This window comes from Talpa occidentalis, unplaced genomic scaffold (genome assembly GCF_014898055.3).
Source record: "Talpa occidentalis isolate TD23 unplaced genomic scaffold, MPIMG_talOcc4v2.1 talOcc4.2, whole genome shotgun sequence".
NCBI classification, from domain to species: Eukaryota; Metazoa; Chordata; class Mammalia; order Eulipotyphla; family Talpidae; genus Talpa; species Talpa occidentalis.
Window position 1 is genome coordinate 61793841 of NW_023602073.1, and position 25627 is coordinate 61819467.

The following is a 25627-nucleotide window of genomic DNA, read 5'->3' on the forward strand; positions in this document are numbered from 1 at the left end:
CCTCAAACTCGGTATATAAGCAATGAAGTAAGATGAATTGACTGGCACTGAGTTGGAAAAGCTATACAGAGGCAGGGAGTGTGGAACATAATTTAATAAAAATAAACTTTTTTTTTACATACACACTCCCAAAGAAGAAATGGAAAAGTTGTTAGGGTGTGGACTGGGGCTTCTAATTAGCTGTGCTGTTTTGCCTGATTTATCTCCTTTCTTACTCTGCACCTTCCTGGAACTTACTGCCCTTCCAAGGGCCTCTTTGGGGGAGGAGAGGGCATCCCCCAGCACCTTACCCCCAGCCGGCTCAGAGAGGGAGGTCTTTTTGCCATGGTCCAAAGGAGGAGCAAGGCAAAACCCACTGCCCAGGTCACTGCTCCTGGCTCCTTGACCCTCAGATGTTTCCAAAAACAGAGGGAGCCCTAAGTCTCCATGCCAAAGTTGGAAACAGCTACCCTCATTGTCTGCCTCGCCCTGCCGGCTGCGCTCCTCTTTCTCCCGCCCCTCCTTTCTGTCTGAAAGTGTGAAAATTACAAATCCCAAGGAACTGCAATCAGAACTCTACCTAGGGGAAATTCAGAGTATCCTTGCCATAAATATCCCGCTCCAAGACGCCTGACGTCAGAGCGGGGCGGGCAGCAGCGAGGCCGGCCAGGAGGGAGGCAGCGGTGGTTTCTCTGCAAGACAGTGGACTACAGAGCGCAGCGAGGGAGAGCGGCCAGCGAGCAGCCGCTGCAGCGGTGGCTTCGGGGCTGCGGGGAGCGGCGGACGCGCCATGGGGTCCTCGGAGTAAGTGCAGCCGCTCTGCCTCGCCGCCCAGCCTCGGGTCTGTCCCGAAGTGGGGGCGCGCCGCGGGGGGCTTTCTGCCGAGCTGCCACACTTTTCTCCCCCTCTACTTTCTTTACAGTGTTCCAAGGGGGTTGGAAAGGCAGCGGCTCCACAGGCGGGCTGTTTTGTGTCTCCAGAGTGTTCGCAGGAGGCATGGGTACTTGAGCGGGCGCCCAGGGCCTGTGTGCGTGTCCATGAGTGTGGGTGTGATTTGCGTGTGTGTCGGTATTGGCACATCTGGACACAGGAAATGTCTTTGGAAAACTTTTAAAAAATGTTTTTTTGGGGGGACTTTGAAATCTGATTCCTTGTTGTCTCAAGTGGACAAACATAGCAGAGAACCCCTCAAAGTGACAATTTTTTTTTTGGCTGTGGCTTTTCCCGGTTCAGCTTGTGCCTTCATCCCCGGGGTTAACTCTTTGCAAGCCCCCAGCTCCTGCTTGCATGCAGGCCTGGCCTCTGGCAGCAGGCAGGGCAGAGGGAGCCAGGAGGTTCCTGCTTGAAGTGGCACTGACCTGGAACTAGAGAAGCTATCTCCCAGGAAAGGGCTCCTGGGGCCCTCAGCACTTGGGCTGCTGCCCGGCCTCATGCTGTGGCCCTGACAGCTCCAGGAGATGGGGCTTTGACTTAACCAGGCAAGGAAGGATGCGGGCTGGAGTCAGGTAATTGTGAGGAGGAGGAGGCTGATGTGGTAGGACCCCAGGGCCCTCTGAACCCTGCCTTGGGAGTGGGATGGATGTCTGCACATGCACCCCAGGTGGGGGATGTGCCCGGTTCCCCGGGAGTGCCACAGAGCCCCAAACAAGATGCAAGCTCCTAACATAAAGAGACATGTCTGAGCTGTGGGATGGAGGAAGGGGGGCAACGGGGGAGAGGGGGAAAGATTTTTATCAAAATTGAACACAGATTGCCGAGGTCTGGGCTTCATTTAACTCTTCTCTCTCTGCCACGGCCACTTTTCCATGTTGTGTGGTGGGTTTGGAAAGTTCTGGGAAGGTGGGAAGGAAAAATCACACCTCTCCAGGAGAGAGTCCCTGGAGGTTTTCCTTGAAACCTACTTGGGAATGAAGGCAACTTCCCGTCTTTAAAAAGCTTCAGGTTTTATGTTTTCCCCTTTCTAAGTTTGGTGTCAGTTTCTTGGATTTCTCTGAAAAGTCGGCAGAAGGAGGGAGTGGATTTTCTCTAGGATGAAGAGCAAGAGGGGGGCTTGTGCTCTGTGAGAGTGAGAGCGAAGGGGGTGTACGTGCCCACAGCTCAGGGTTGCCCAATGGCTGGCACTGGATGTCAATAGCTGGGCTCAGCAGTCACCACAAAGACAGCCCTTTGGCTTTGACCTAGCCTGGTCTCTGGTTTTGTCTTTTGCAATAGAGACAACCTACAGTGTTTGGGTGGGAGGAAGATTACTGGACTCTCCCTCTGTCCTAGAGAAACGAGAGAATGAAGGGACAGGGAGGAAATGTGGATATAAAAACGGACCCACAGGAAGTTCGAGATTTGGGAAGGATTTTAGAAATTATATAAATTGATCCCTAGGGAAGTGCTATAAAAGTTTCAACAGGCAGCAGTGTCAGGCATAGACCCATTTAACTACAGGAGGACGTCTTCGTCTTGCGTGTAGCAAAGGAGCAGGAAGTCACCCTAAGGACGGTATAAACAAGAGTGAGTGGAAACGGGTAGCTGGGTCCCCATGAGATGCACGTGCAGCTGAGTGTTTATGCTTTGAGGGTTGTGGCAATGGCCGTGGCCTCGGGAATGAAAGCATCACCAGTCCAGTTCTCATCTGTGCTGAGAGCTGCATCGACCCCCATCTCTTCCTTGGAAAAGCACGTAACCGCAACTGTGTTGTTATTGTCTTGCTCCCTGGAACTACATGTGTTGGCTCTAAGTCCTCACCAAGTTTTCAGAGTTTTTCTTCCAGATCCTTAGAGGCTGAGGGAATACTCGTGCCCCCAAAAGGTCAAAAGAGGAGAGGAAATTCTCCTGGGCTTCAGAACTTAGAAGAAAATTAGGAGTTCAGTAAGAGGAGAGCTGTGTTCCAGGACCTGTAGGAAGGTCCATGAATGTTTTATATTTTGGTGAGTGGGGTGGGGGGCAGGTTGAGAGACGATGACTTTTGGTGGGAACACATTCTCTCCCCAATCTCCTTTGGGCACGAAACAGGTTACACTCTCCTCATGACTATAGAGCTGTGGCTCCAGGGTGAACAAGGGGACAAGGTGGAGTGTAGCTGGTCAGGAGGGTGCAGAGGTGACCAGGAGGTGCAGGCTTGCTTCTTTGATGTCAGTCAAGTCCATGGAAGAAGCAGGTTTCAGTATTCCTGCTCGTTCCCACTATTTATAAATAGAAGGCTGAATGCCCAGGAAGAGAGAGGACCCCTGGGAGGGAAGCTCCCAGAAAAAGTGCTCGCGTCCCAGCACAGGCCTTCTCAGGGAGAGCCAGGGAAGAAACTGGGCTTTCAGCTCTTTTATTATGTGAGGTTTCTTGGAGGGTCAGTGGAGTCCTGACCCTTCTGATTTGCTCTGGAAGATATTTTGCCAATGTTAAACTGGGATGGCATCCCAGGTTGCTGATGCTTGAGCTGATTTGCAAGCCTTCTCAGTGCCCTTCTGTCAGCTCAAGCTTCTGGCTGCTTTCCGGTCATCTCTGAGATCAGAATACTTGGAGGCAATGCATTCCCAGGCTTCTCTGAAGGTCCAAAGGGCAGACACACTTGGCAGAAGGAACGGCTCGGAGATGTCTTTGGCTATGATAGCAGATGACCCTTTAGATCTCCGTGGCCTGAGGCCAGCTGTGTCTGGGGATCCTGCATCCTTCGGCTCTGGCCTTCCTGCACAATGGAAAGGGTGCAGACTTCAGAGAAGACTGTCCTGGGGAAGAATTAGTAACCTGGGACTCCATCACTTATTCATTCTGCACTTCAGCTTCCTCACCTTAAAATGAAGACAGTATTTATGTTGTGAGGTTAAATCGGAAATTATTTTTCTGCAGAAGGACCATGAACAGCGCTAAGAATGTTGTCAACCCTTAATAAAGGGAATAGCACAATCTTATTTTTTAACTTTTCAACCATCAAGAGTCCAGGTTGTTTGGAAAGGACTTCTCCCCAAATTTGGCTACCCATTTTCCATTAGGAATGGCCAGTGGGTGGAGTTTCTAGGGCTCAGATCACCTTTGTATCGTCTCCTTTCTAGAAAGCTGGTGAGTAGCGATTATTCAGAAGCTTGTCGGACCATTGTCCTGAGGGTTAGAGTAGCCCAGACATCCTGGGCATTTACCTGGAAACCACTCTTTTGTTTGAGCTCTCTCCAGAGGGAGAAAGGCAGCAGGGGAGGCCATGCTGGGATGGGGGATGGGGAGCTGAGAAGGTGGGGTGAGACAGGAAAATGGAGAACCAGTTGAATTCTGAAGAACAAGGCTGAAGTCAAGAGGTTGGTTAGGCACCCTCTGCTCCTCAAGGGTGCTCAGGTCAAAATGATGGACCATCTTCTGGGTTGTAAAGAATGGCAGCTTTAGCCATCAGCACACATCTCCAGTGGGTGTGTGTCGGGTGTGTGTGTGTGTGGGTGGGGGGTGGCTGCTCCCTGCCCTGACTGTCTAGGGGAGTGGCTATTCCAGAGGACACAAAGAGACTCTGATGCGGGAGAGTGCAGCTGCAGGTTCTCTTGGCCCATCTCACAGCTTCTAAGTTATCCTTCAAGTTGACATTTAAGACTTTGAAGATCACATTTGTTTCTGTTTTATTCAAGCTCTCTCTTTAACCATGGCCTGGGATGACTTTTCAGCTTTTAAGAGGCTCAGCCAGTGGCCAACTTCTCTTGAGATGGCCCAGATTGGGGGGTCAGTGAATTCTTTCCTCCTGGCAGTATCTATTTCTCCAAGTCTCTCCTCACATTTTTTGGTTTGTTTGTTTTCTTTCATTATGAAACTGCACTGTCAAGATGCTTTGTAGGGAGGAAATGCCTTTTCTTTGGACCTGTGTATCATTATGCTAGTGCCATACAAGGCTTACTGGGCTGTGGTATCAGCAGGTGCTGTGGGGTTCATTCTGCTTCTCCCCCCCCCCCGAAAAATAAAAGAGAAAAAAAAGATACCAAGAGAACTATACTTTAGGCACTTTGCTATCGCTTGACTTCTAGTTCCAAAGAAGCTGAATCCTTTGCAAGGTGTCACAGGGTTCCATAGAAAGGGCATGAGAACCAAGTAGACACAGTTCTGAGTTCTGGTACCACCAGGTCACAGCCTGAATCTCCTGCATCTACTAAATGAGAATAATGCTATTCTCACTTCCCTGGGTGGTTCTGAAGATGAAACACACTATAAAGGGGAGGACCTAGCAAACACCTCTCTGCTCAGCAGAATGTGAGTGTCTTTCTCTACTCTAGTTCTAAGCTCATGATAGTACATGGTTTTGGATGTTTGGCCATGAGTCAAAGTAAATAAGCCATTTATTCAAGGTTTAACAACAGTGCTCAAAGGTCAGCTATGTCAGCATGGAGAGGGAGGACTTTTATACAAAAGTGGGGCACAGAGCTGTGTTCCCCTTGCAAACAAGTGGCAGCCCCATGTGCTTCTCTACTGGGATAAAGGAAAGGTCACCAACTTGTTCACCCATGAACCTGGGCTTGTTTTAGAAATCCTAAATGCTGTCTTGTTCAAAGAATCAAGGTCAAAACTGGGGAGGGAAATCAGTAAGCCAGTGCCGACTATTGAAACCTAATAATAATGGAACAATGATAGTAGTACCTTATATTTATCAAGCATGCTCCAGTTGAAAATCACAAGGTCTCTTTTCATCCTCATAACAATCCTATGATGACCATTAAATGCATTTGACAGGCAAACACTGAGGGTCTAACAGATTGATCCTGTGTCACCTGGTAGGTAAGTAACTCTTCTACTGCAGCAGACTCGCAGTGCTCCAAGTCCTAGTTACAGCCCTGGCTGGACATTAGAATCACCTGGGTGCATCTAACAGCATCAATACTGAGGCCAACTTAATCTCCCGACAGAGGGGTCCATGCATTGATAGTTCTACAAGTTCCCTAAGTGATCTGAAGTTGAGAGCCATGGTTCTATGGGAAGTGTGAGGAAGAGTACTGAGGTTAGGTCCCAGGGTATCAGGGAAACTAGCAAAACTCTGCTAGGATATAAACTTTACAAGAGCAGAACTTGTGTGATTCTCCCTGTATCTGTAGTAGCTGGAACTGTGCCAGGCACAAGGTGGACACCCTAAAAACACTGGCTAAATGCATGACTTAACAAAGTAATAGAGATTAAGAACTGGCAATTTCAACAGCCAAATCCAGCCTGTTACCTTCTTTTGTAAATAAAGTTTTATTGATGCACAACCATGCCATTTGTTTATGTTTTGTCTATGGCTGTTTTCATGCTAAAAGGGAAGAGTGGAGTGTTGCAATGGAGACTGTATGAATCACAGAGCTGGAAATATTTACTGTGACCCTTTAACTGAAAACATTTGAAGGCTTTAGCACTGAATCTCAGATGAATGGAGCAAATATCGTTTAGGGAGAGTTTTTACAATAGGGTGGTCTAGAATATGGGTTCTAGAATCAGACCAACTGTTTGAGTTCTCACTCCACCACTTACCTCTTGTACTATTTCATATGTCTGAAACCCAGTTCTCTCATCTGAAAAATTGGCCATGATAGCAAATAATACCTCCTCATAGGAGGGTTGAGAGGATTGTCAGCCCCTGCCCTAGAGTAAGCACTCAACAAACATTAGATCTCACTGTGATGATTATTGAAGTTACTGATAATAAACCAAATATAAGACTAGACAAAAGTACAAATCACAGACACAATAAGTGTGGTAGGGAAAAAATAACAAGCTGGTGTGATGGAGGAAGACTGATGTGAGACTTCTGGGATGAAGTGTGTCCTTCTTCGACCACACAGGTCAGGCTCCCAGATGTGTGAGTGGGGGCTGCTCCTGCTGACTGCTTTGTCAACCAGCAATCCCTAGTTGCAATTCCTCCAGGGTAACTTTGATTTTATTGCACTGAAGCCAGGCTTACTCAAGTGTCCCCTTCTCTTTCAAACTCCCTTTGTAAGGCTCCCCCATCAATCAGCCCTTCCCTCTCATTCCCATGAACTTGGCACACAGCTCTGTCATAACATTGGACTTATTACGTACAGTCAAACAATGGCTGAATCTCCATCTTGCCTTCTTCATACTTAGAGCTCATAAAAGCCAAATTGTATCGGAGTGCCCACACTTGGTAGTCAAACAGTGCCAGTTAGACCCATGATCCATGCAATGATGTCCTAGATAACTCTTGAGGAATAAGGAGGACTTGCCTGGGTGCTGAAGAGATCACAAGAACAAATCCCCATGGCCAACCAGATAGTAAAGAGCTGCCTGGATTATAAACTATGGGCCCCTTGTGTCCTCATCCCTTTGCTTTATGGTAGCTCCTGCCCTCTGGAACACCTCTCCTAGCGGGTAGCCAGGGACAGGGAAAGATGGAAGAAACTTAAAACCAACTCTTTGACTTCTTGTCAGCAGATGTGGTGAAAAGTCAGGTTTTGGCTTCTCTGAACTTTTCATGTTTATGCGCCAAGATAATTGGGAGTTGGCTTGGTCTGGTCAACTTTCGCTAGTGTGGTAATAGAAAGAGGCATGGTCACGGATAATAGCAAACAGCAGATAATTCACATCATTGCCATTTGACTACAGAATGGGTTGCATGATTTTTATAGATTTTAAGTGGCAGATTTATTTTTGTGGCAGAGATAGATAGATAGATAGATAGATAGATAGAGTGCAATGATATTAAAATGAAGTTCTTTCTAATGATTAAGTGAGGGAACAGAAAAATCTTGGCCTTGAATTAAATATTTCTTTCAGTTGACCCCAAACAGTTAGGAGCTGACTCCTAAGAGGGGTGGCAGAAAAGGGAATGAAATCCTATGTTTATATTGGTTCCCACTATGCATATGGTGCCGTGCTGATAATTTGTGAAAAATGTTTTGATTTTTTTCACCTTTTGAAGGTAATTCATGCTTAAACAGTGAGTCAATCTCATGCAGGGATAGAAGAATACAAGGGGAAAACAAATTGCTTCTCTACCCCCCTCCACACCCTGGTAATTAATGTTAGTAGCCTGGAGTGACACAGCTCTATATATCGGAGATCACACCATTCTTGTGGGAATGTTTATTTTTCCACCAGTCAGCCATTAGACATGGTTTCATCCCAGATGATTACCAGTGTGGGTCCCGAAATCTGACATACTAAGTGTTCATCACGCAGGAGATCTCTGTCGTGGCACTTGGGCTGAGCGATTGATGTCTGTGGCCTGGTGACCATCCTGCTGTGTGACTTCCTGTTGTGTGTCCCTGTTTGTCTCCCAGGGAATCTATTGAGCATCAGGCCAGGTGGCTGCCCACCCACTGACCCATCAGGTTTAATCTTCCCTCTTGGGTCTCCTCAATCTCTGAGCTTGCAGGAAATGCAGTAGGAAACATCAAAGACAGATACATTAGATTGGAGAACTGTCCTGATGGAGCCAACAGCAAACCAGGCAATGTGGTGCAATGTGCTGTTGTGAGGACCCTATGCTCCTTGCCTGGTTGAGTCAAATCCCTGGGGAATGCACCCTGAGAGATGCCACTCAGACTCCGGCTCAGAACTGACTTGCTGCAACAGGTGGTGCCAGAAGTAGTCAGCTCTCTTTGGAATTGCCTCAACTGGAGACAGTTGCCCTCCCCCTGCTGCTTCCTGCTCATGCTCCCCTCACGTGTAATGTGCGTCCAGTAATGGGGAGCAGTGAAGTCCTGGCCAACATGGGGAAATTCTAAAGGGCTTCCAGCTTCAGGGATTCCCATGGCATTGCTGAGGCTGCATGGCAGCAGCAACCTGTGCCCAGTGCTGCCTCCTGTCCTTTTCTCCCTTCCATCAGTGGTGGATGCCAAGAACCTTCCTATAACCTTGTGTCTACTCTGGAGGTTTTGACTTATTTACTATGACCCTGTTTTGGAGGAGTTCATTATTTTCTAGGTAATTGTTGCTGGTTATGTTAGATAGGAAGAGGTAGCCTTTTTACCTTGTGCTCTGTTTTATATATCATTTAGATGAGAACCTATTGACTTCTCCACAGACAGGGTTGTGACATAACCCTGTGGAAAGACTGAGCAAATATTTTGACTTAAGTTGCCAAATTTGCATTTTCCCCTGCTCCTTACATCCTCAGTGCTAGGCTGAGGGGTGTGGGTGAATCTGGGAAGAAATAGGACTAGATGGCTTTGTGGCCATGCTGCTGGAGACAGGGGACTGGACAAGTTGACCTTGGGAATTCTCCATCATACTGGTGCTTTTGTATCATAATGGGGGCTAAGGGGATTCAGTGGTCTACTGGGAGCCACCTTCTTACCTGTGTGTTACTCACATCTTGCTTACATGGGTCTCTTCCAGATCTGATTCATCCCTAGGGGTGCTTATCTCTTCCTGCTGTGTCCTATGCACAGGCGGCCTTTGGTGTTCGTGTTCATTCCTCCTCCCTCCTAGGTTAGCAGACTGCTCGCCTGCCTGCATGCCAAAGCGAGGCTTGCCTGCGTGATGGATGCTCCATGCGTCAGACTCGGGGACCTAGACTCACAGCTCAATGTCTGACCACATTCCTGGGGGTCGGTGTCAACACTCCCTCACTTGCTCTCAGACACTATAGCCCCCGGCAGCTTCAGGACCCCTTGACCAGACTACGGAGAAGGGAATGATTGCAGGTCAGTGGGCAGATCTGTCGGTATTTCCACAAAGGCAGCTTTGAAGTTAGTTTGAAGCAAATTCAGACTTTCTGGGGATTTGGGATAAGTTGAAGGGCCAAGCTATTTTAACTCTTCTTTCTTAATTTCTGTCAATATGTTTGTTAGTCTGTTCCCCTTCATGTGGCACTGGGCTGGCAGCTGCCCAGAAATAGAGTTAGGGACTGCCTCTGCCTTTCGGAGACATGCTGGTACTGCTGCTCTGGACAGAATGTTTGATGAGTATGGATGTCTAAATGGCAGCTGGAATCGACAGAGTTGATAAACAGACCAGATTTTTGAGTGTAGGCTGATTCTGGCTCCTGGGTTTAGATTCTGGCTTCCTTTCTTGCTAGCTATGTGTGCATGTATTAGTTACTTCATCTCTTTGTGCCTTAGTTTACTCATATGTAAAATGGATTGCTATGAAGATAAAGTTAATACATGATTTGGTAAAAAAAAATACTTGACGCTGTGACTGGAACATAGAAATGTTAGTGATGACGATGAAGGTGATGGAGATGATGGAGATGATGATGGAGAACAAACACTGAGTCTTATTATTTTGGTTTCTGGCACAGAAATAGTGCCTGGCACAGAGCTGGAGATCAAAAAACATTTACTGAAGAAAATATCCTACCATCTTTTGCTAAGTGTCTGCTGCCTATTTAGTTTGCTCGACTCTATTAAAAGAAGGATGTTTTCCATTTAAAAATTGTAAAATTTATATTAAAGTTCATCCTGATTCAGAAAAATAGTTTATATCTTATGCCTCAATGGATTTTCACACACCTGTATAACCAGCATCTAGATCAAGAGACAGAACAATCCCAAGCCCCCTGTGTCCCCTGCATCCCCTGCCAAGAAAAGCCTCTCTGGCTACTACCCTTTCACAATCCTCACTTCCTACTAGGTAGATTAGTTTTGCCTGGTCTTGAACATCATATAAATGGAATCCTACAGTGTATACTCACTTTTGCATGCTGTGGCGTAGACCATTCATTTTCATGACTGCATAATATTCTATTATGTGTCTATAACACATGTGATGTCGTCTCTTCTGTTAATGGTCATTTGAGTGATTTCTCAGTTTGGGGCTGTTGCAGCCTTGCTATGAACATTTGTGCACTTGGCCTTTGGTAATCATAGGATATGCCTTTCTTTTGATGTGTTCTTGGGAGTGGAACTGTGGATCATGGGAAAAGCATATATTCGGTTTTAGGAGATCTGCCAAATGGTTTTAGGAGATGGTGGTGCCATGTTTTTTTTTTTTTTTTTTAAGATTTTATTCATTTATTTATAGAAGAACCGGGGTACAGGCCAGATGGGAGAGTGAAAGGATTCACCAGAGACAGAGCAGGGAACAGAACAGGCAGACTGATGAAATACACTGCTGAGGGAAGCAGCGGGTGAGACAGGAGAGGTCTGCAGCACCATGTGGGACCCTCGCCAGCTGGCCGCGACCAAACTGGCCCTGCAGAGGCTGCAGACAGCTTCACAGCGTGGCGCTCAACTGCCTGTGCCACCAGGGGAGGCCCTTTTTTTTTATTTCTTATAAAGATGAAGAAGCAATTCCTTTTGGTAGTGTAGAGCTTTGAGGTCTGAAAATATATTGGGTTTCCTGAGGTATTCTCATATTCTCTATGCCCTTTACATCTGAGTAGACACATGTTCTATAAAGCCTGCTGGTGGCAGACGTGTACTTGATGTTTTCACTTATACTGCTTCACCAATCCTCAAGAACCATCCATGAGATGAGATGGGAGTCAGCAGCCTCTCTTTAATGGAGGAAACTGAGGCTCATAGGGGTTGGATGATTTGCCTAAGATCATTTAGGAAGGAATGATCAGAATCAGAATGCAAAACATATATGCCTAAATCTCCAGGCATTTTTGGTTCTGATGGTGACTAGTTTTGACTGCAGTGCTAACACTGGAGAAAAACACAGATGTGGGGCTTCTTCCCCTGGAGCCTGCACCAGCTGCGGGTGGTGACCGTGAAGAGCAACTCTGTAAAAAGGAGCATAAATAAGGCAACTCAGTGACCTTGGGAAGCCGAATTGCTTTCCTGCCCAGGGACTGTTGGAGAAAGTCATAAATTTCCTGGAAGGCCAGGATGACCATATAATTTACTGTCTAAACCAGGACACTGAGTAGTGAAAGAGGCCCTAACGGGAAGGGACACGGGGAAAGCAGGCATAAATTGGGACTATCCAAGTAAACTGGCATGTATACTCACACCCTGGAAGTCTGCGTGGGCATCACTCAGCTGGACAGTGGGGCCATGCAGGTTAATTTTAACACTTCAGAGCACTGTCTGGAGTTTTCCCTGATGTGATACCCTACTAGTCTCTGTTTATGTTAATACAACATCTGACTTTCTTCTTCCCCTCTGCACACCACATCTTCCTCAAAAGGGGCTCTAACCAGAAGGCTTACTTTGACAGTTACCATTGAGATGCCTAGGCCACCAGACTGGAAGCTCCTAGAAGATTCAGACTGTGCATTAGTCGTTGTGGGATTTATGGCACCTCACCTGGTGACAGGCATAGGGAATACTCGTTGGCTGTACTTATTGATCCATGTATTCATTCAGTTGCTCATAGCTCATACAATAAGAGTTTAGTTTCAATTCTTTGCCCCTCCCCCCCTTTTTTTTGGTCTGACTCATATTCCACTGGTCCAGAAGAAGTCAATGGTGTGTGTGTGTGTGTGTGTGTGTGTGTGTGTGTGAGAGAGAGAGAGAGAGAGAGAGAGAGAGAGAGAGAGAGAGAGAGAGAAAGAACATGCAAAGGACTAAGAATCAAAGTGATAAACTTTGGGCCACCCTGGTGGCACAAGGGGTAAAGTCTCAGCACTATGAAGCTGTCCACAGCCACTGCAGCACAAGTTCGATCCCCAGCCAGGGAGCTACCCACATGGCACAGGAGACTCCTCCCGTCTTGCCCACTGCTCCCCTCAACAGTGAATTTCAGTCAATCTGTCTGTTCTGCTCCCCACTCTGTCTCTGGTGAATCCTCTCATCCTCTGAACCTCTGGCCTATACCCCAGTTCTTGTATGCATAAATAAATAAATCTTTAAAAAAAAACAGTGATCAGTTTCATGAGTAGTAAAAGCCATTGTGTTGTGGGATTTGGTATCAGGATCGATGTTTGAATTTCAGCTGCCCATTAATTAGGATAAATGATTTAGCTAGTTAGCATTCCTGGGCCTCAATTTTAGTCATGAGTAAAATGGAAGTGATAGTAATCCCTGTGATATATCAGAGTGATGTGAGTCTGTGGCATCAGGTGTTTGAAAAGTGCTGGGTACACTGTAAAGTGCTATCCCATCCCTAGTGGTTAATGGTGGTGGTGGCTCCACCCTGATGAGAGGCACTGGTGTCAGATGCTGTGTGCCCAGACAGTCCTGTGGAATGAGGCCTGTGAGCATGATTTCCTCCCTCTCCAGGGCCTCCAGCCTCTCAACGTGCAGCGCCTGGTGCATCTGTGGCAAGCCCAGGGACTGGGAGCTTGCATTAATAAATAAGGAAGGAATCAGCAAATTCTTCAAGGCCTTAGGGATTTGATGTGGGTGTCAAAGATAAGGATGCAAAGGATAATTCATTTCTCACTAAGCCCACAGCTGCAGTTTCACTGGAACAAGAGCAAGAAGCATTTAAGTGCTACGTGTGTCCAGCAGTAGCTTTGGTTTGCATCATAGTGGCTCCTCATGAAGATTCTGGGGTGAAACTGCTGGGATCCAAAATCAGATTCCACTACTTAATACTCACTCTTTGGCAAGAATCTATTTATTAAAGATTTATTTATTTATTTATACAAGCACTGGGTACAGTCAGAAGCATGGGAGGGTGAGAAAATTCATCAGAGCCAGAGAGAGGAGCAGGACAGACAGGCAAAATACACTGCTGAGGGGAGCAGCGGGCGGCAGGAGAGGTCTGCGCAGGAGAGGTCTGTGCGCCATGTGGGACCCTCGCTGGCAGCCGGGGATTGAACCGGCGCTGCATTGGGCAAGAATTTATCCTTGCTGAGACTCAGCTCCCTCATCTGCAAATTGGGGACAGTAATGGTTTCTCTCCCACAAATGAGGACAAAATTAATCATGCAAAGTTCTCAGAACAGTGTCTGGAACATAGTACACACTCTATAAACCTTTGTTAGTATTATTCAACAAATATTTTGTTTTCCATTGGAATACTAACTACTGGGTAGTGCTGATATAATGCATAGAAGAGTCAGGAAAATCTCCAAGGAAGAGAAGCAGTTTAAGGTGTTCTTAAGATTTCTTTTACACCCTGACCAAGAGTATTTTATTTCCATTTCATTCTCTCTTTAATGTGCAGAAAAAAGATTTAGTAAGGAAGAAAGTCCTCCCCTTAAAAAACATACAGCCAATGCTTCTCTTGGATTTTGAAATTGAAATGCTCCTTCGTGCATTTCCAAATTAGTTCATCCACTCTTGTGCTGGGGACAGGGATGTCAAGCTGAAAACTCAGAAAACCCAGTGCCCTGAGGGGAGGAGCTGGAAATGTGGAACTGTGACACATGTGAACAGTGCTTTGAGAGGATGACACTCAGCACTGAGACCAAGGTTCTGCTGCAGAGTGTTTGGGAACATAAGGAAGTTATGGAATCTCCTCCCAGGTTGTTGTCACGAGAATGATTTCATGACTATTGGGATGGTAAATACATGGTGGTTCTTAGGTTCATTTAGTCCATTTGTGATGCCCACAGAGCTGTGTGTCCTATGGGCACTGAGCACTGTGAAAACATTCTGAACTGTCCTAGGCAATATTGACATGGTCTAAATAATGTGTTCCCTAAATTGTCTAGGGACTGTTGGAATTTCTGTTCATGGGCTTCATCTGTAATGTTATGGCTCATTAAAAAAGGTCCTGCTTCAAAGATAGTGTTCAAAAGAAAGTCTTCCCTGCCTCATCCATGCCTCTTCCTGCTTCTCTGTTTCCAATGAAGAAGAGATGAAATTCTCAACTTATTCAAACTTGTATGAATAAAAGGAAAACATCTTTCAGGTTTTCAAAGCAAGCAGATGTAGTTCTAGCAGTAAAATGCTATAGAATAATAAATATGAAAAAATGCTCTGTCTTACTTAGAATTAGGGAAATATATAAATTGAAATCACAAGATACCATTTCATATTTGCCAATTGAAAAAGAATTATATTTCTTCAGATTGAATATAGAATCAAAGACTATTCCCATTCACTAATAGTAGGAATTAAATGGATATGAACACTTTGGAGAGCAATTTGATACGAGCTAGCAAAATTGAAGATTCACTTACTCTATAACCCAGCAATTTCATTCCTAGATAAATTTAAAAAGACTAATGCTTGTGAAAAGGAGATATTTCAGGCATATTTATTATAGCATGGATTTTTAGAGCTAGAAAGCCACCCAAATGCCTGTCATTAACCAGAAGACTGGTTAATTTGTATATACAATAAAATACTATGGAAAATTTAAAACAAAATGAAGGCACTAGATAGGTTATACTAGAGAGTTTCAACCTCAGCAACAATATTAAGTAGAAAAAGCAAGTTGCAGAAGGATGGTGCTATTAAGTTTAAAATCATGTAAAATAATACTCTTTTACTTATGAATATTTCCATGTGTAATTAAAGTATTCAAACATGTTTGGAATAACCAATAAATTCAGAAAAGTGGCTCCTTGTTTGGAAGGCAGGAATGAAGAATAGGGTGAGGTGCACAGAGACTCCATTTTTATATTGTTATATAAAATATTTATAATTTTATTTATATATTTACATATATTTATATATATTTAATATATTTTTATATATATTTTTATTGTTATATAAAAATATTTATATTTATACTTTATTTCCTATTCTGAATGATGGCTACCAAAAGGTTAATTTTATTATTATTTATATTTTACAGATAGCTAAACTATTTCTTAGTTTAAAAGAAGTTCATTTTCAAAAATAGGCACAAATTCCTATCTGTCTTCTCTGCCTGTTGGCATACAGACATGCCTGTACTGCTCCCTGTTAGCCCCGGGCTCATCTGGGAAATTTCAGGTAGATTTGACTATTTTCAAACGGGTTATTCTCCAAATATCTACACTGGTCCTTAGGAACATGGTCATCACTACTTTTGATTTTGGGGTTTGGACTTAGGACCACATATTGATCTATTGGTGGAGATGCCAAACAGTCATAATGATGAAAACAAAACAGCTATTCTCTAGGGCTTTCCCTATATAGTGTATAGCTAGAAAATTCTCGCATCTTATCCTTTCCTTGGGAGTTACTGGGATTGCTTGCTTGTGCTGGCTAGTAAGCACAGCCACCATCCTGACATCTTCTGATCAGGGCCTGGGACCAACGGTAACCCATGTATTTCACAGTGCCCCGGGGTGAAAGAATCTGCCACTCAGCATTGCTGCCTGGTTTCAATGAAACTCTCCCTCCCTTCTGACTTTCATTAATACAGCCACTGCTCTCTTCCTCTTGCAAACATCCCTCCCTGAAGTGGGAATGTGTCTTCCACTGGGAATTGCTTCACTTTCTTTTACTTGACAAGGAAGCCATGCTGGCTTCGCTGGGTGTCTTGTTGGAATGCAGTTGACTCAGCTCTTGTGTCTTACTTTTATTACAGATTCCCTTGGAATCTGGTATTCAATCCAAGTGACACACTGTGTTGGCCTTGAGTACCCTGTCCTCTTTTGTGCAGCTTGTGTCCTTGACCGAGCGAGCCTATGAACCTCAGTGCTCTGTTCTGCACCAGTGAGCCTCTTAACTGGCTGGTATCATGCTTGCATTGGGGGCCAAAGCTGGGCGAGCTTTTGTCTCTGTTGCCTTCTTATTTATCTCTCACACAATTCAACTTAAATGGAGCAACTCACATGGAATTGGGACTTTGGGGAGCGAATTTTGGGTATGTGGTTGCTCTGAGAATATACACTGTAGTTTCTATCAGTCAGGCTCTGGGAAGGAAAGAGTTGGTACTCCCCAAAGGGTTGAACGGATAACAATGTAATGAAAGAATTATTTGTAGAAAGATAAAGGACTAGAGGAGATGGCGAGGCACCCAGGGACATGCAACAGCAGGAAGCTGTTAACACTCCTACACCTGAAGGGACGATGTGGGGAAATGGTGTTATCAGAACCTGTGCCTGGTGGCTGAGAAGGAGGGGCTTCTTGGCAGGAGCAGAGAACACAGCCCCTGGCAGAAGGCATGACTTAGCAGAGAGGGAATGGGGGTAAACACTCTGAGTCCCCCACCTTCTCCTCTCTAGTCACCTGCTGTTGCTTCTCACTGGAGGCATCGCACTGGGCACCAGAAGCCCAGAAATCTGGTGAGGCATTAGGAGATCTTAGCCTCCAGAGCACGAGCACGGCAGAACAGTGTGGGGAATGGGTTTGGAATGGCAAGCAGAGAACACGCAGCACCTTGTGAGTGTCTGTATACATTCATCGTGGAGTCAGGAAGGCTGGGTATAATATGGAATCCCCTTTGATTTGAACTGTTGTAGCTTTGAGGCAATTTAGGCTATTTGTCGGACTGATTGACTCCAGGAGGCATACATGGTGAAAGCAGATAGGGGGTCTCAGATTAAAAAGAATGGATATTTATGGCTATGAGTCAGGTATTTTGTTCTTTATTTGGAAAGGGAAGATGCTGGAATTAGGTACTTACTATGCTCTGAATACTGTGCCATCCAGAGAATGGAAATTTCTACCTTAAAGTCATTGAACTTGGTCATCTCAACTGGCAGGTTATAGACTTGAGATCTGATCTGAGCCCAATCCAAGTGATACACTTACACTGGCCTTGAGCTGAGGATAGATAAGCTGAGCATGCTCTTGGCCAGAGCTAATATTTCAAGAGTTTTCCTCCTGGCTCCACCTTCATCTGTGTCTCTTACTACCTTCACCCTAAGGTTCGACCTAGCACATCACACCTCCAGTGAAGGCTGCCATAAGGTCAGAGGCAGCCTTGATGGAGTAACCGGTCTTGTACACACATGTGGCAAGGAACAGAGAAAGGAGAAATTAACATAGCTGAATTCATGGGGGTGTACAAGACATAGCTAAACTCATAGGGGTACAATTCTCACCCTTGTGAGAATTCCCAATTCAGTGTATGAATCAGGATGTACACACCAAAGTTAATGGAAACCTGCCAAGCAACATCTTAAGTGAAAATTCCCAACATCCCAATAAAATGTGTCCTTGGAAAAGGATTGGAGGAATGAGCTGTTGAAGGTGGTGGGCTTGGTGGGCAGAGAAGCCTGTTACATCACATGGCATTCATGTGACCCTGGATAAATGCTTGTCATCTGTCAGTGGGCCTCGTTTCCTTCACTGTAGAAGGGGCACACTGGGCTGTTGCATGAACAGCCTGGAGTCCTGCATGTGAGCACAGTGGACTGTTAACAGCATCATCGCTATTTTTGTATACAAATGCCAGTTCTTGCTCAGAAGGAGAAGTGAGTACTCCAGAATTCCAGTGGACATTGAGTTTTTTTTTAAGATTTATTTATTTATGCATACAAGAACTGAGGTACCAGCCAGAGGTGCGGGGGGTGGGGTGAGAAGATTCACCAGAGACAGAGTGAGGAGCAGAACAGGCGGATTGACTGAAATAACACTGCTGAGGGGAGCAGCAGGCGAGATAGGAGAGGTCTGCAGCACCATAAGTGTTAGCTCCCTGGCTGGGTATCGAACTTATGCTGCAGTGGCTGCCGATAGCTTCATATTGCTGAGACAACCCCTTGTACCACCAGGGAGGCCCCTGAGTTTAAATTTATATATTTTACCCCCCCCCTTTTCAGTAAACCCCACAGATCTCAATTTTTTAACTCCCATTCCTGTCCCATTAAGGGCAAGGCTGTGGACCTGGCCATCTGCTTTGCCCCCTCTAGGTGACAAATCATGAAATGCTCAGGAGGAAAGAGACTCAAAGAGATTAGCTAGTTTAGTGTTTCCCAGACTTCACTGGATAAAACCAGATTTGTACAATGGTCCTGGGAAGGAAAGTTCTGTGGTTAAAAAAAAATTAAGCAGTATTTCCCTCTCTGCTATTCTTCCCTTGCAGAGCTGCAATGCTCAGAGAAGCACTGCAGTAAAAAACTGGCTTCACACTTTAAACTAGGATTTTCTCTATTTATTTATCTAAACAGGACTTTTTCCATGGGACATTCCTGTGTTTTGAGGCTATGTCACTTCAGATTTGTGTTCACTTACTTTGTACAAAAACTTACTAGCACGGCTCTGTCAACTAGAGTTCTTTATTTTTCTTATACCACAAGTCCAGCAGATGAAGTCTAGAGCTGGCAAAGTGGCATGCACCACAGTCATCAGGGACCTAGGCTCTCTCTATTGCTCTGCTTCTGCTTTCCTTAGAATGAGACTTTCATTTTTGTGCTTGTTGCCTCATGGTTACAAAATGGCTGCATCACGTCTGTGTTCACATCTGCATTCCAGGCAGGAAGAAAGAAGTACACAGCACAAAAAATGCATGGTCGCAAATTCTGCTTTTTTAATGAGCTTTTCTGAAAGCTCCCTCCAGAAACCAGCCAAAAGTTTTTTAAGGAGAGACCTTAAACTGCCACAGAATCTAGAGGGAAGCTGACAAAATTTTAATTGGTCATGTTTCTGCCCCAAGCAAAAGCAAGGATCTATTAATATGGAAGAAGGAAAGGCTAGAATTAAGAGGGTAATTAGCATCATGTGCCACATTGATCAAACCTTTGCTTCTCTCTTCAGCGGGTCGATTCTAAAAGCATCCCATGAAATGAGAATGCAAACAAACAAAGCAAGCAAACAAACCAAAAAAAAATACCCTTGTAATCATTTGAAAGTACACATTCTCTGCAACAAGGCACTTGAGCTTGCAGACCCCGTGGGAAGATGCTGCGGCTGCCCGGTGCAAATCCCCCTACTGCCGTGGGTGCTCCAGCTAATGACTCACACCTGTGTGGACTGCTGGTGGGTTCCTGAACTCCTCATCCAGAGGCACCTGGGAGTTACATCATATTCACCCTTCCCCTGCACCCTGCGGCCAATGACTAACTGGGAAAAAAGGTACAAAAGCCTCACTGCCTTGCTTTAAAGGTGGGGCCCCCATAAAACCACACTCTGGCCATCCCTCCCTGCCCTTTCCTGTTGCTCTTATTGCTTTCCTGGTCTCTCCTGAGAGCACAGCCTCGATAAATCACATAGACCTCTAAGGCTCTGCTTCTCGGGAATCCAATCTGAGTGGCATGGGGCAAGTGGGGTGCTCCTGACTTCCTTCTATGGAATTTGTATAAAACCCTGTCTTCAGTCCTGTTTGTGGCCACAGCTGGGCTTTGACTTGGCCTGGTTTGAGGGGTCAGCTCCTTGGGCATCTACCCTGGGGGTGACTGTGGGACACTTCTTTGGGTCTCTGTGCAAGACACTTACTTAGCAAGGTGCCAGCACTGTATCTTCTTACGATAGATGGATGTTCTTAGAAACACTGATTTGCATTTTTAAGTCCAGGAACTGTGTGAAGGGGCTTGTCGTGTGTGTGTGTGTGTGTGTGTGTGTGTGTGTGATTTTCCGTCTTGTGGCAATGGCAGCAGGGTATTTATAGCTGAATCTACAGGGCCATTCTCACGTGGCTAAAGCAAATTAAAACCTCATGTGGATTTTGTTTTGTTTCCCCCTCTGCCTTTGCCATTGCAAACTCCAGTTCTTAAACCCTTGTTGTTGTAACTGGAGCCGCAAGTGAGCATCGCTACGATTGCGAGGTCATGTAAATTTACTATTTCAGGCAAAAGTGCCTGTTCCACTTCATTCAGGCCACAGAGTCTAAGCGGGGACTTTTGGGGAGAGATTGTGGGTGACACTAAATACAGCCCCACCCATTGTCACTGCAGAGCTGCTAGGCTCCTGGATTAACCCTGTGGAATGTGGATTCCTTAAATCACCTTGTGATCCCTCTGCATATATGAGCTCTTTTGAAAGAAAACTATTTTCTTTCCCCCTTGTTTTTCTGTATTCTTAAGTCTTTTATGTCTGTGTTTTACCTTCTCAGTTTGTCTGAGAACGTCCTGGGGGCCTAGCCTGTTTGCCCAGGTTACTAGAACTCTTGGCAGGGAGGGTGTGGGGTGTAGGGTGCCAGTAACTCAGGCTCCTCCTTTCTCCAGGATGGTTTAAGAGCTAATGGAGTTCCCTAGAGGGCAAGGGGTGTGTGTGTGGAGGGAAGTGGGGTGTGCTGGGGGCTTCCTGGTCTTCCCTGACAGGTCAGTGTGCTTGCTAATTGTGCTGGACCCTTTGCGGGGACTGAGGGGCTCAGGACGTGGGGACCCTCTACTGATTCCTTCTGGTGAACTGGAACCCCACATTCACACTGAATTTAAGCAACCGAGGCTTCAGGGTCTGGAGCATGGGGTAGAGCAGCAGGACCCAAACCTACAAGAACATATGGAGGCCCCTGAGGAGCATAGGAAGGCAGGAGCTTAGGCCGAGCTGCCATTACTTGGGGGACGTAGGTCTTGGCCATTCAGGCCTGTTGGACCTTCTGCAGCTGACCCTCTCCAGAGAGTGTGTTATAACTCCTGCTCCTCAAACTCGCCAAACAATAGCTACCATCTCTGAAGGCCTACTATGCACAGTCACTGGGCCAAGCACTTGCACACTCAATACATCTCATTCTCACAATAGCCCTGCAAAGAGTGTGAGAGCCCAGGGTCCCATTTTACAGAAAAGAAAACTGATTCTGAATTTAGGCAGCTTGCTTGAGGTCACACAGCTAGTCTGGCACAGAGGCCATTCCAAATTAGGTATTCCCAACTCCCAGGCCCATGCACTCTGCAATGTGTGTGGATACCTGGCTACCATCTCCCTTTGCCATGGACTCAGCCATCTACCACCTGTTCCACTGTGTTGTAACTCTTCCACCTCACAAGCAATCTTCAGTATCTCCCACCTCCCCACCTTGCCTGTCACCAGGTGGAGGGTGACTTCAGGTTTGGGTGTCAGTGGGCAGCTTCTGGGGAGCCTAAAGCTTGAACCATGGGATCCTGCATGTCACCTTCTGCCACCGTCCCCTCTGTTGGGAACACCCTTCTTTCCTGCCTCCCTCCTCCCCCTCCTGGGAGTTTCAGAGGGCTTCCAAATCTAGGGTAGAGCCAGCCAGTCATTAGTCTTTGTCCTGTTTCCAAGAATCCCAAATATACAAGAATTCCTCATTGAAAAGTCAAGCATTCTTGGGGAAAGTGTTTGTCACCAAGAGTCAGTGAGATTCCTCACAGTGGGGAATGGATCTTTGTCCTGTGTGGGAAAATAAGTGTGAATTTCAGAGCCAGGTGGAAAAGGGTTGGCACTGCCCTCCACCCCCTGTCCTCAGCTGCTCACTCCTCACAAACCACAAGCAGGGAACTTGCCTTCCCAGTTCACCCCAGGGCACCAACTGGATGGTATTTTTCTGAGTGCAGGAAGCCTGAAGGGGCAGGTTGGGGTGTGTTTGTAGGGTGTGTGTGAGTGTACACAGTCCTCACCTGCAGTCACCTTCTGTGCAGTTCCTCTCGGCCTAACTCACTTCATGAAGAATCCTCTAGTATTTTCGGGGGTGGGAATGGATCCCAGGAGAGGGAGTATCAGGCAGAGAACTGGGCTGCTGTTCCGTGAGAGAAAACCTCTCCTCACTTACGGGCAGCCTCTCCTCGCTGGAGGGTCAGTGCGCAGGAAATCTGCTCAGGCTCACTGAGAGTGCAAGCTCTCTGCTCCGCACGCAGCTTCAGGGGCCAGCAGCAGCACAAGAACCAAGAGGTGACATGTGCATGTGAGTAAAGCGAGGAAGGGGTATAATCAAGAAAAACTTGGAAAGAATGTGAAGTTAAAAAACAAAATCTTGGGCCTCCCCGGTGGCACAGCAGGTTGAGCGCAGCGCTGTGAAGCTGTCCGCAACCTCTGCAGTGCAGGTTTGACTCCTGGCTGGCCAGGGAGATTCCCACATGGCGAGGCAGACCTCTCCTGTCTCGCCCGCTGCTCCCCTCAGCAATGTATTTCAGTTGTCTGCCTGTTCTGCTCCCCGCTCTGTCTCTGGTGACTCCTCTCACCCTCCGGCACCTCTGGCCTGTACCCCCGCTCTTGAATATATTAAAAAAAAAAAAAGACAAAATCTTTCCTTGATTATAAAAGCAGGTTTATTATAGAAAATGTAGGGTATGCACATAATCGGAAAAATGAAATAAGCATATAAGCCCACCCCAGAGAGACTAAAAGGAGTTGGATCTTTCTGTCCCTCTACCCCAGCCCCCCATCACAACCACCAACTTCCCACTTGGCCACAAACCACACGTAGGGGACCGTGCCTTCCCAGTTCAGTTAATCTGTGGTCATTTCATATTCTGGTCTTTTCTCTTGGCATGTATTTTTAAAGCAGTGTTGAGTGTGCAGATGTTAGGCAGAGTTGTGTTCTCTTTCTGTCCTCTCCTCTTAGTGTTCCCAGTTTTGTAAATTAGGAGAGGAGATTTGATCCAGGTGTGGGGAAGGGCCATTAGGTTGGGTTTGGTAGCAACTAACTCAGAAATGGAAGAAGGGCGCTGACACACTGGAGGATGCCCACTGGATGGAAGATCCTTCAAAAGAGGAGACTGAGGAGTATCTCAAGTTCACACCTGCTCCTGCTTGGACTGTGAGCAGCAGCAAAGCAAGCATCTGCCTCTGATGGTGGCCAGGCTTGCCGCCACGGATACAGTTCCAGCATCACTACTGGGGTTTGGTATAGGGCCTGGGGTGGGCACTGTGATGAGCCATACACACTCAATTGGATTTTTCAAGTGTGAGCTTTGTTTGTGGTTGCTCCATTTTAGATTCAGGAACTAAGTCTTAGAACAGTTAAGGACCTTCAGAATGGTCCACACTACATAGCGATAGAGCTGTGATTTGGGCTTATTCATCTCTCTATTTACTGACCTATGTAACTTCCCATTCTGTGAGTGTCTCCTAGTTACATGTTTCTTACTCAGACTTTATGGAAGGACACATCAAAGAACAAGGGGACAAGGGGACTCATCCAAGAGCAAGCAGTTCTGGGGAGGGAGATAATCTGAGTTAATTGCGTTTCCCCGAGTCATGAGGAGTCAGTTCCCTGCACCCTGCCATCTGGAGTGTGCATCAAATCTGTAAAACCCATGGCACTTCTTTTCACCACTTGCTTTTTCCTCTAGGAAGTCTTCCAGATTGAATTCTACTTGACCTTTATCTCCTCTCCCCCATTCTCTTTATTATTAGCTTTCTTCAATTCACAGCTACTCCATAGTTGATATTGTGACCAGATGTCAGCTGAGGAGCCCTGACTTATGGTTCAGAATAAGTGAACCAAATTAGCCCCTAAGCAGGAGAGGTCCCACATCCCTCCAGAGGAACAGCAGTTTTCAAGGAGTGGTCCTTGGACCAGCAGAATCAGCATCACCTGGAACTTGTTAGCAATGCAAATCCTTGGACCCTGTTCCAGACCCTCTAAATCAAATGCTGGGGATGCAGCCCAGCTGCATGTATTTTCTTTTGCCTGCCAGGTAAGCCTGTCACACTGAAGTCTGAGAACAATTGGTCTAGAGATTCCAAAGTGAGAAGTGGTGCTTATACTTTTCCCTTAACCTCAGCCAAATTCCTATTTCTTTCCAGTTAGTTAGGATCATTAATTAATCTTTGATTAATAGCAGAGTAGCCCAAAAGTTAACATGGACTCTGGAGCTAAACCTCTTGGCTTTGACCTTTGACTCTATCTTCATTCATTGTGATTTCTGAGCAAGCAACTTAAATTCCCTCTGCCTTGACCTTGTATCCTTAACATGGAATAACATGGTATCCCTCATAAGGCCTTGTGAGAGTTCAGTGAGAATGCATGTCAAGAACTTGAACAGTGTCTGGCACATGGTAGGCCTGCAGTAAATGTTAACGATTAGGCTTGGTTTCATGCAAGCAGATGTTTTCTGTACTATATTGACCCAGATGTAGAATTTAGTCCCCACATTCTGATTCACACACACACACACACACACACACACACACACAGGCACACACACAACATTTACACAAGGACTTTGTAAACATGGAAAACTTTAAAGTTTGGGGAGACCAATGGTATTTATATCACAACAATGCAAACAATTTGAAATTGAATATTGGCTAACCATGTTCTAAAAGAGAATGCCTGGCCAGAAGTCCTGGTATTGGCCTTCCTCCTTTCTTCTTCTGGGTGCTCACCAGCAACTCAAACAAGCACCTCCCACTCTTTCTTATGCATCTTTATTCTCAGCCCCACTCCAAAACTTTGCTCTTTGCCTCACTTTGCAAATCTAAGGACAACTTCTAAATAATGGACCTTCTCTTCTGATTCTCATGCTGGCTTCCTCCCTCATCAGAGAGGGGAGAGTAGAGATGAAATTTATTTCTCTATCTACGTGAGCTATGCTACCTCTTGGAATAATTTAGTGGTGCAGTTTGGCTTATCTGTGTATGTATAGAAATATTTATATGCATATGTATATGTATATATATTTCCTATGTTTCTGTAATGTTCTTCCTGCTCTTTGTTCTAAATCTTCAACCCCTCATAACTACAGATTTAGTCTCAACCAGGATTTCTCAAACCTTGCTGCTACCCCGAACCGTTCTGGGGAGGAGAGTGCTGATGGGGCAGGGGGAGGAAATGTCCCTTTATCATAGTATGTTTAACAGCATCCCTGACCTCTGTCTGGTTGTGAACAACCAAAAATATCTCCAGACACTGCCAAAGTCCCCTAATACCCTGATTGTGAGCCACTGATCTAAACTAAATTATTTCTGTAATAGTTTAAATCCATTATGTCTTAGTCTGTCCCAGAGTTTGTCCCTGTAGTACATTTAATATTAGGGGGATAGGATTTATCCTTTAAAAAAGATGTGGGGTCCTAGCAGCCACTGATTCACCCTTGATTCCTAAAGAGAATCATCAACACTTGGTAAGTGATTTCCTCATAGATTCCCTACTTAACCCACATGCGTAGAAGCAAGGACATCCAGCTCTACTTCTAGTACCT

The 25627-nt window shown here is 45.8% G+C and overlaps 1 protein-coding gene across 3 annotated transcripts in view; it reads left to right on the forward strand.

Annotated features, from left to right (window-relative positions):
• Positions 1-25627, forward strand: part of DAAM2 (dishevelled associated activator of morphogenesis 2) — a 166673-nt gene that overhangs the window by 56003 nt on the left and 85043 nt on the right. For 2 of the 3 annotated variants that reach the window (XM_054698764.1, XM_037519655.2), the window contains exon 1: positions 407-783. The exons of the other annotated variant lie outside the window; for it this stretch is intronic. The gene's annotated coding sequence lies outside the window, so the exon portion shown is untranslated. Of the gene's footprint in view, positions 1-406; positions 784-25627 lie in introns of those variants that run through there. 3 annotated transcript variants of the gene reach the window in all.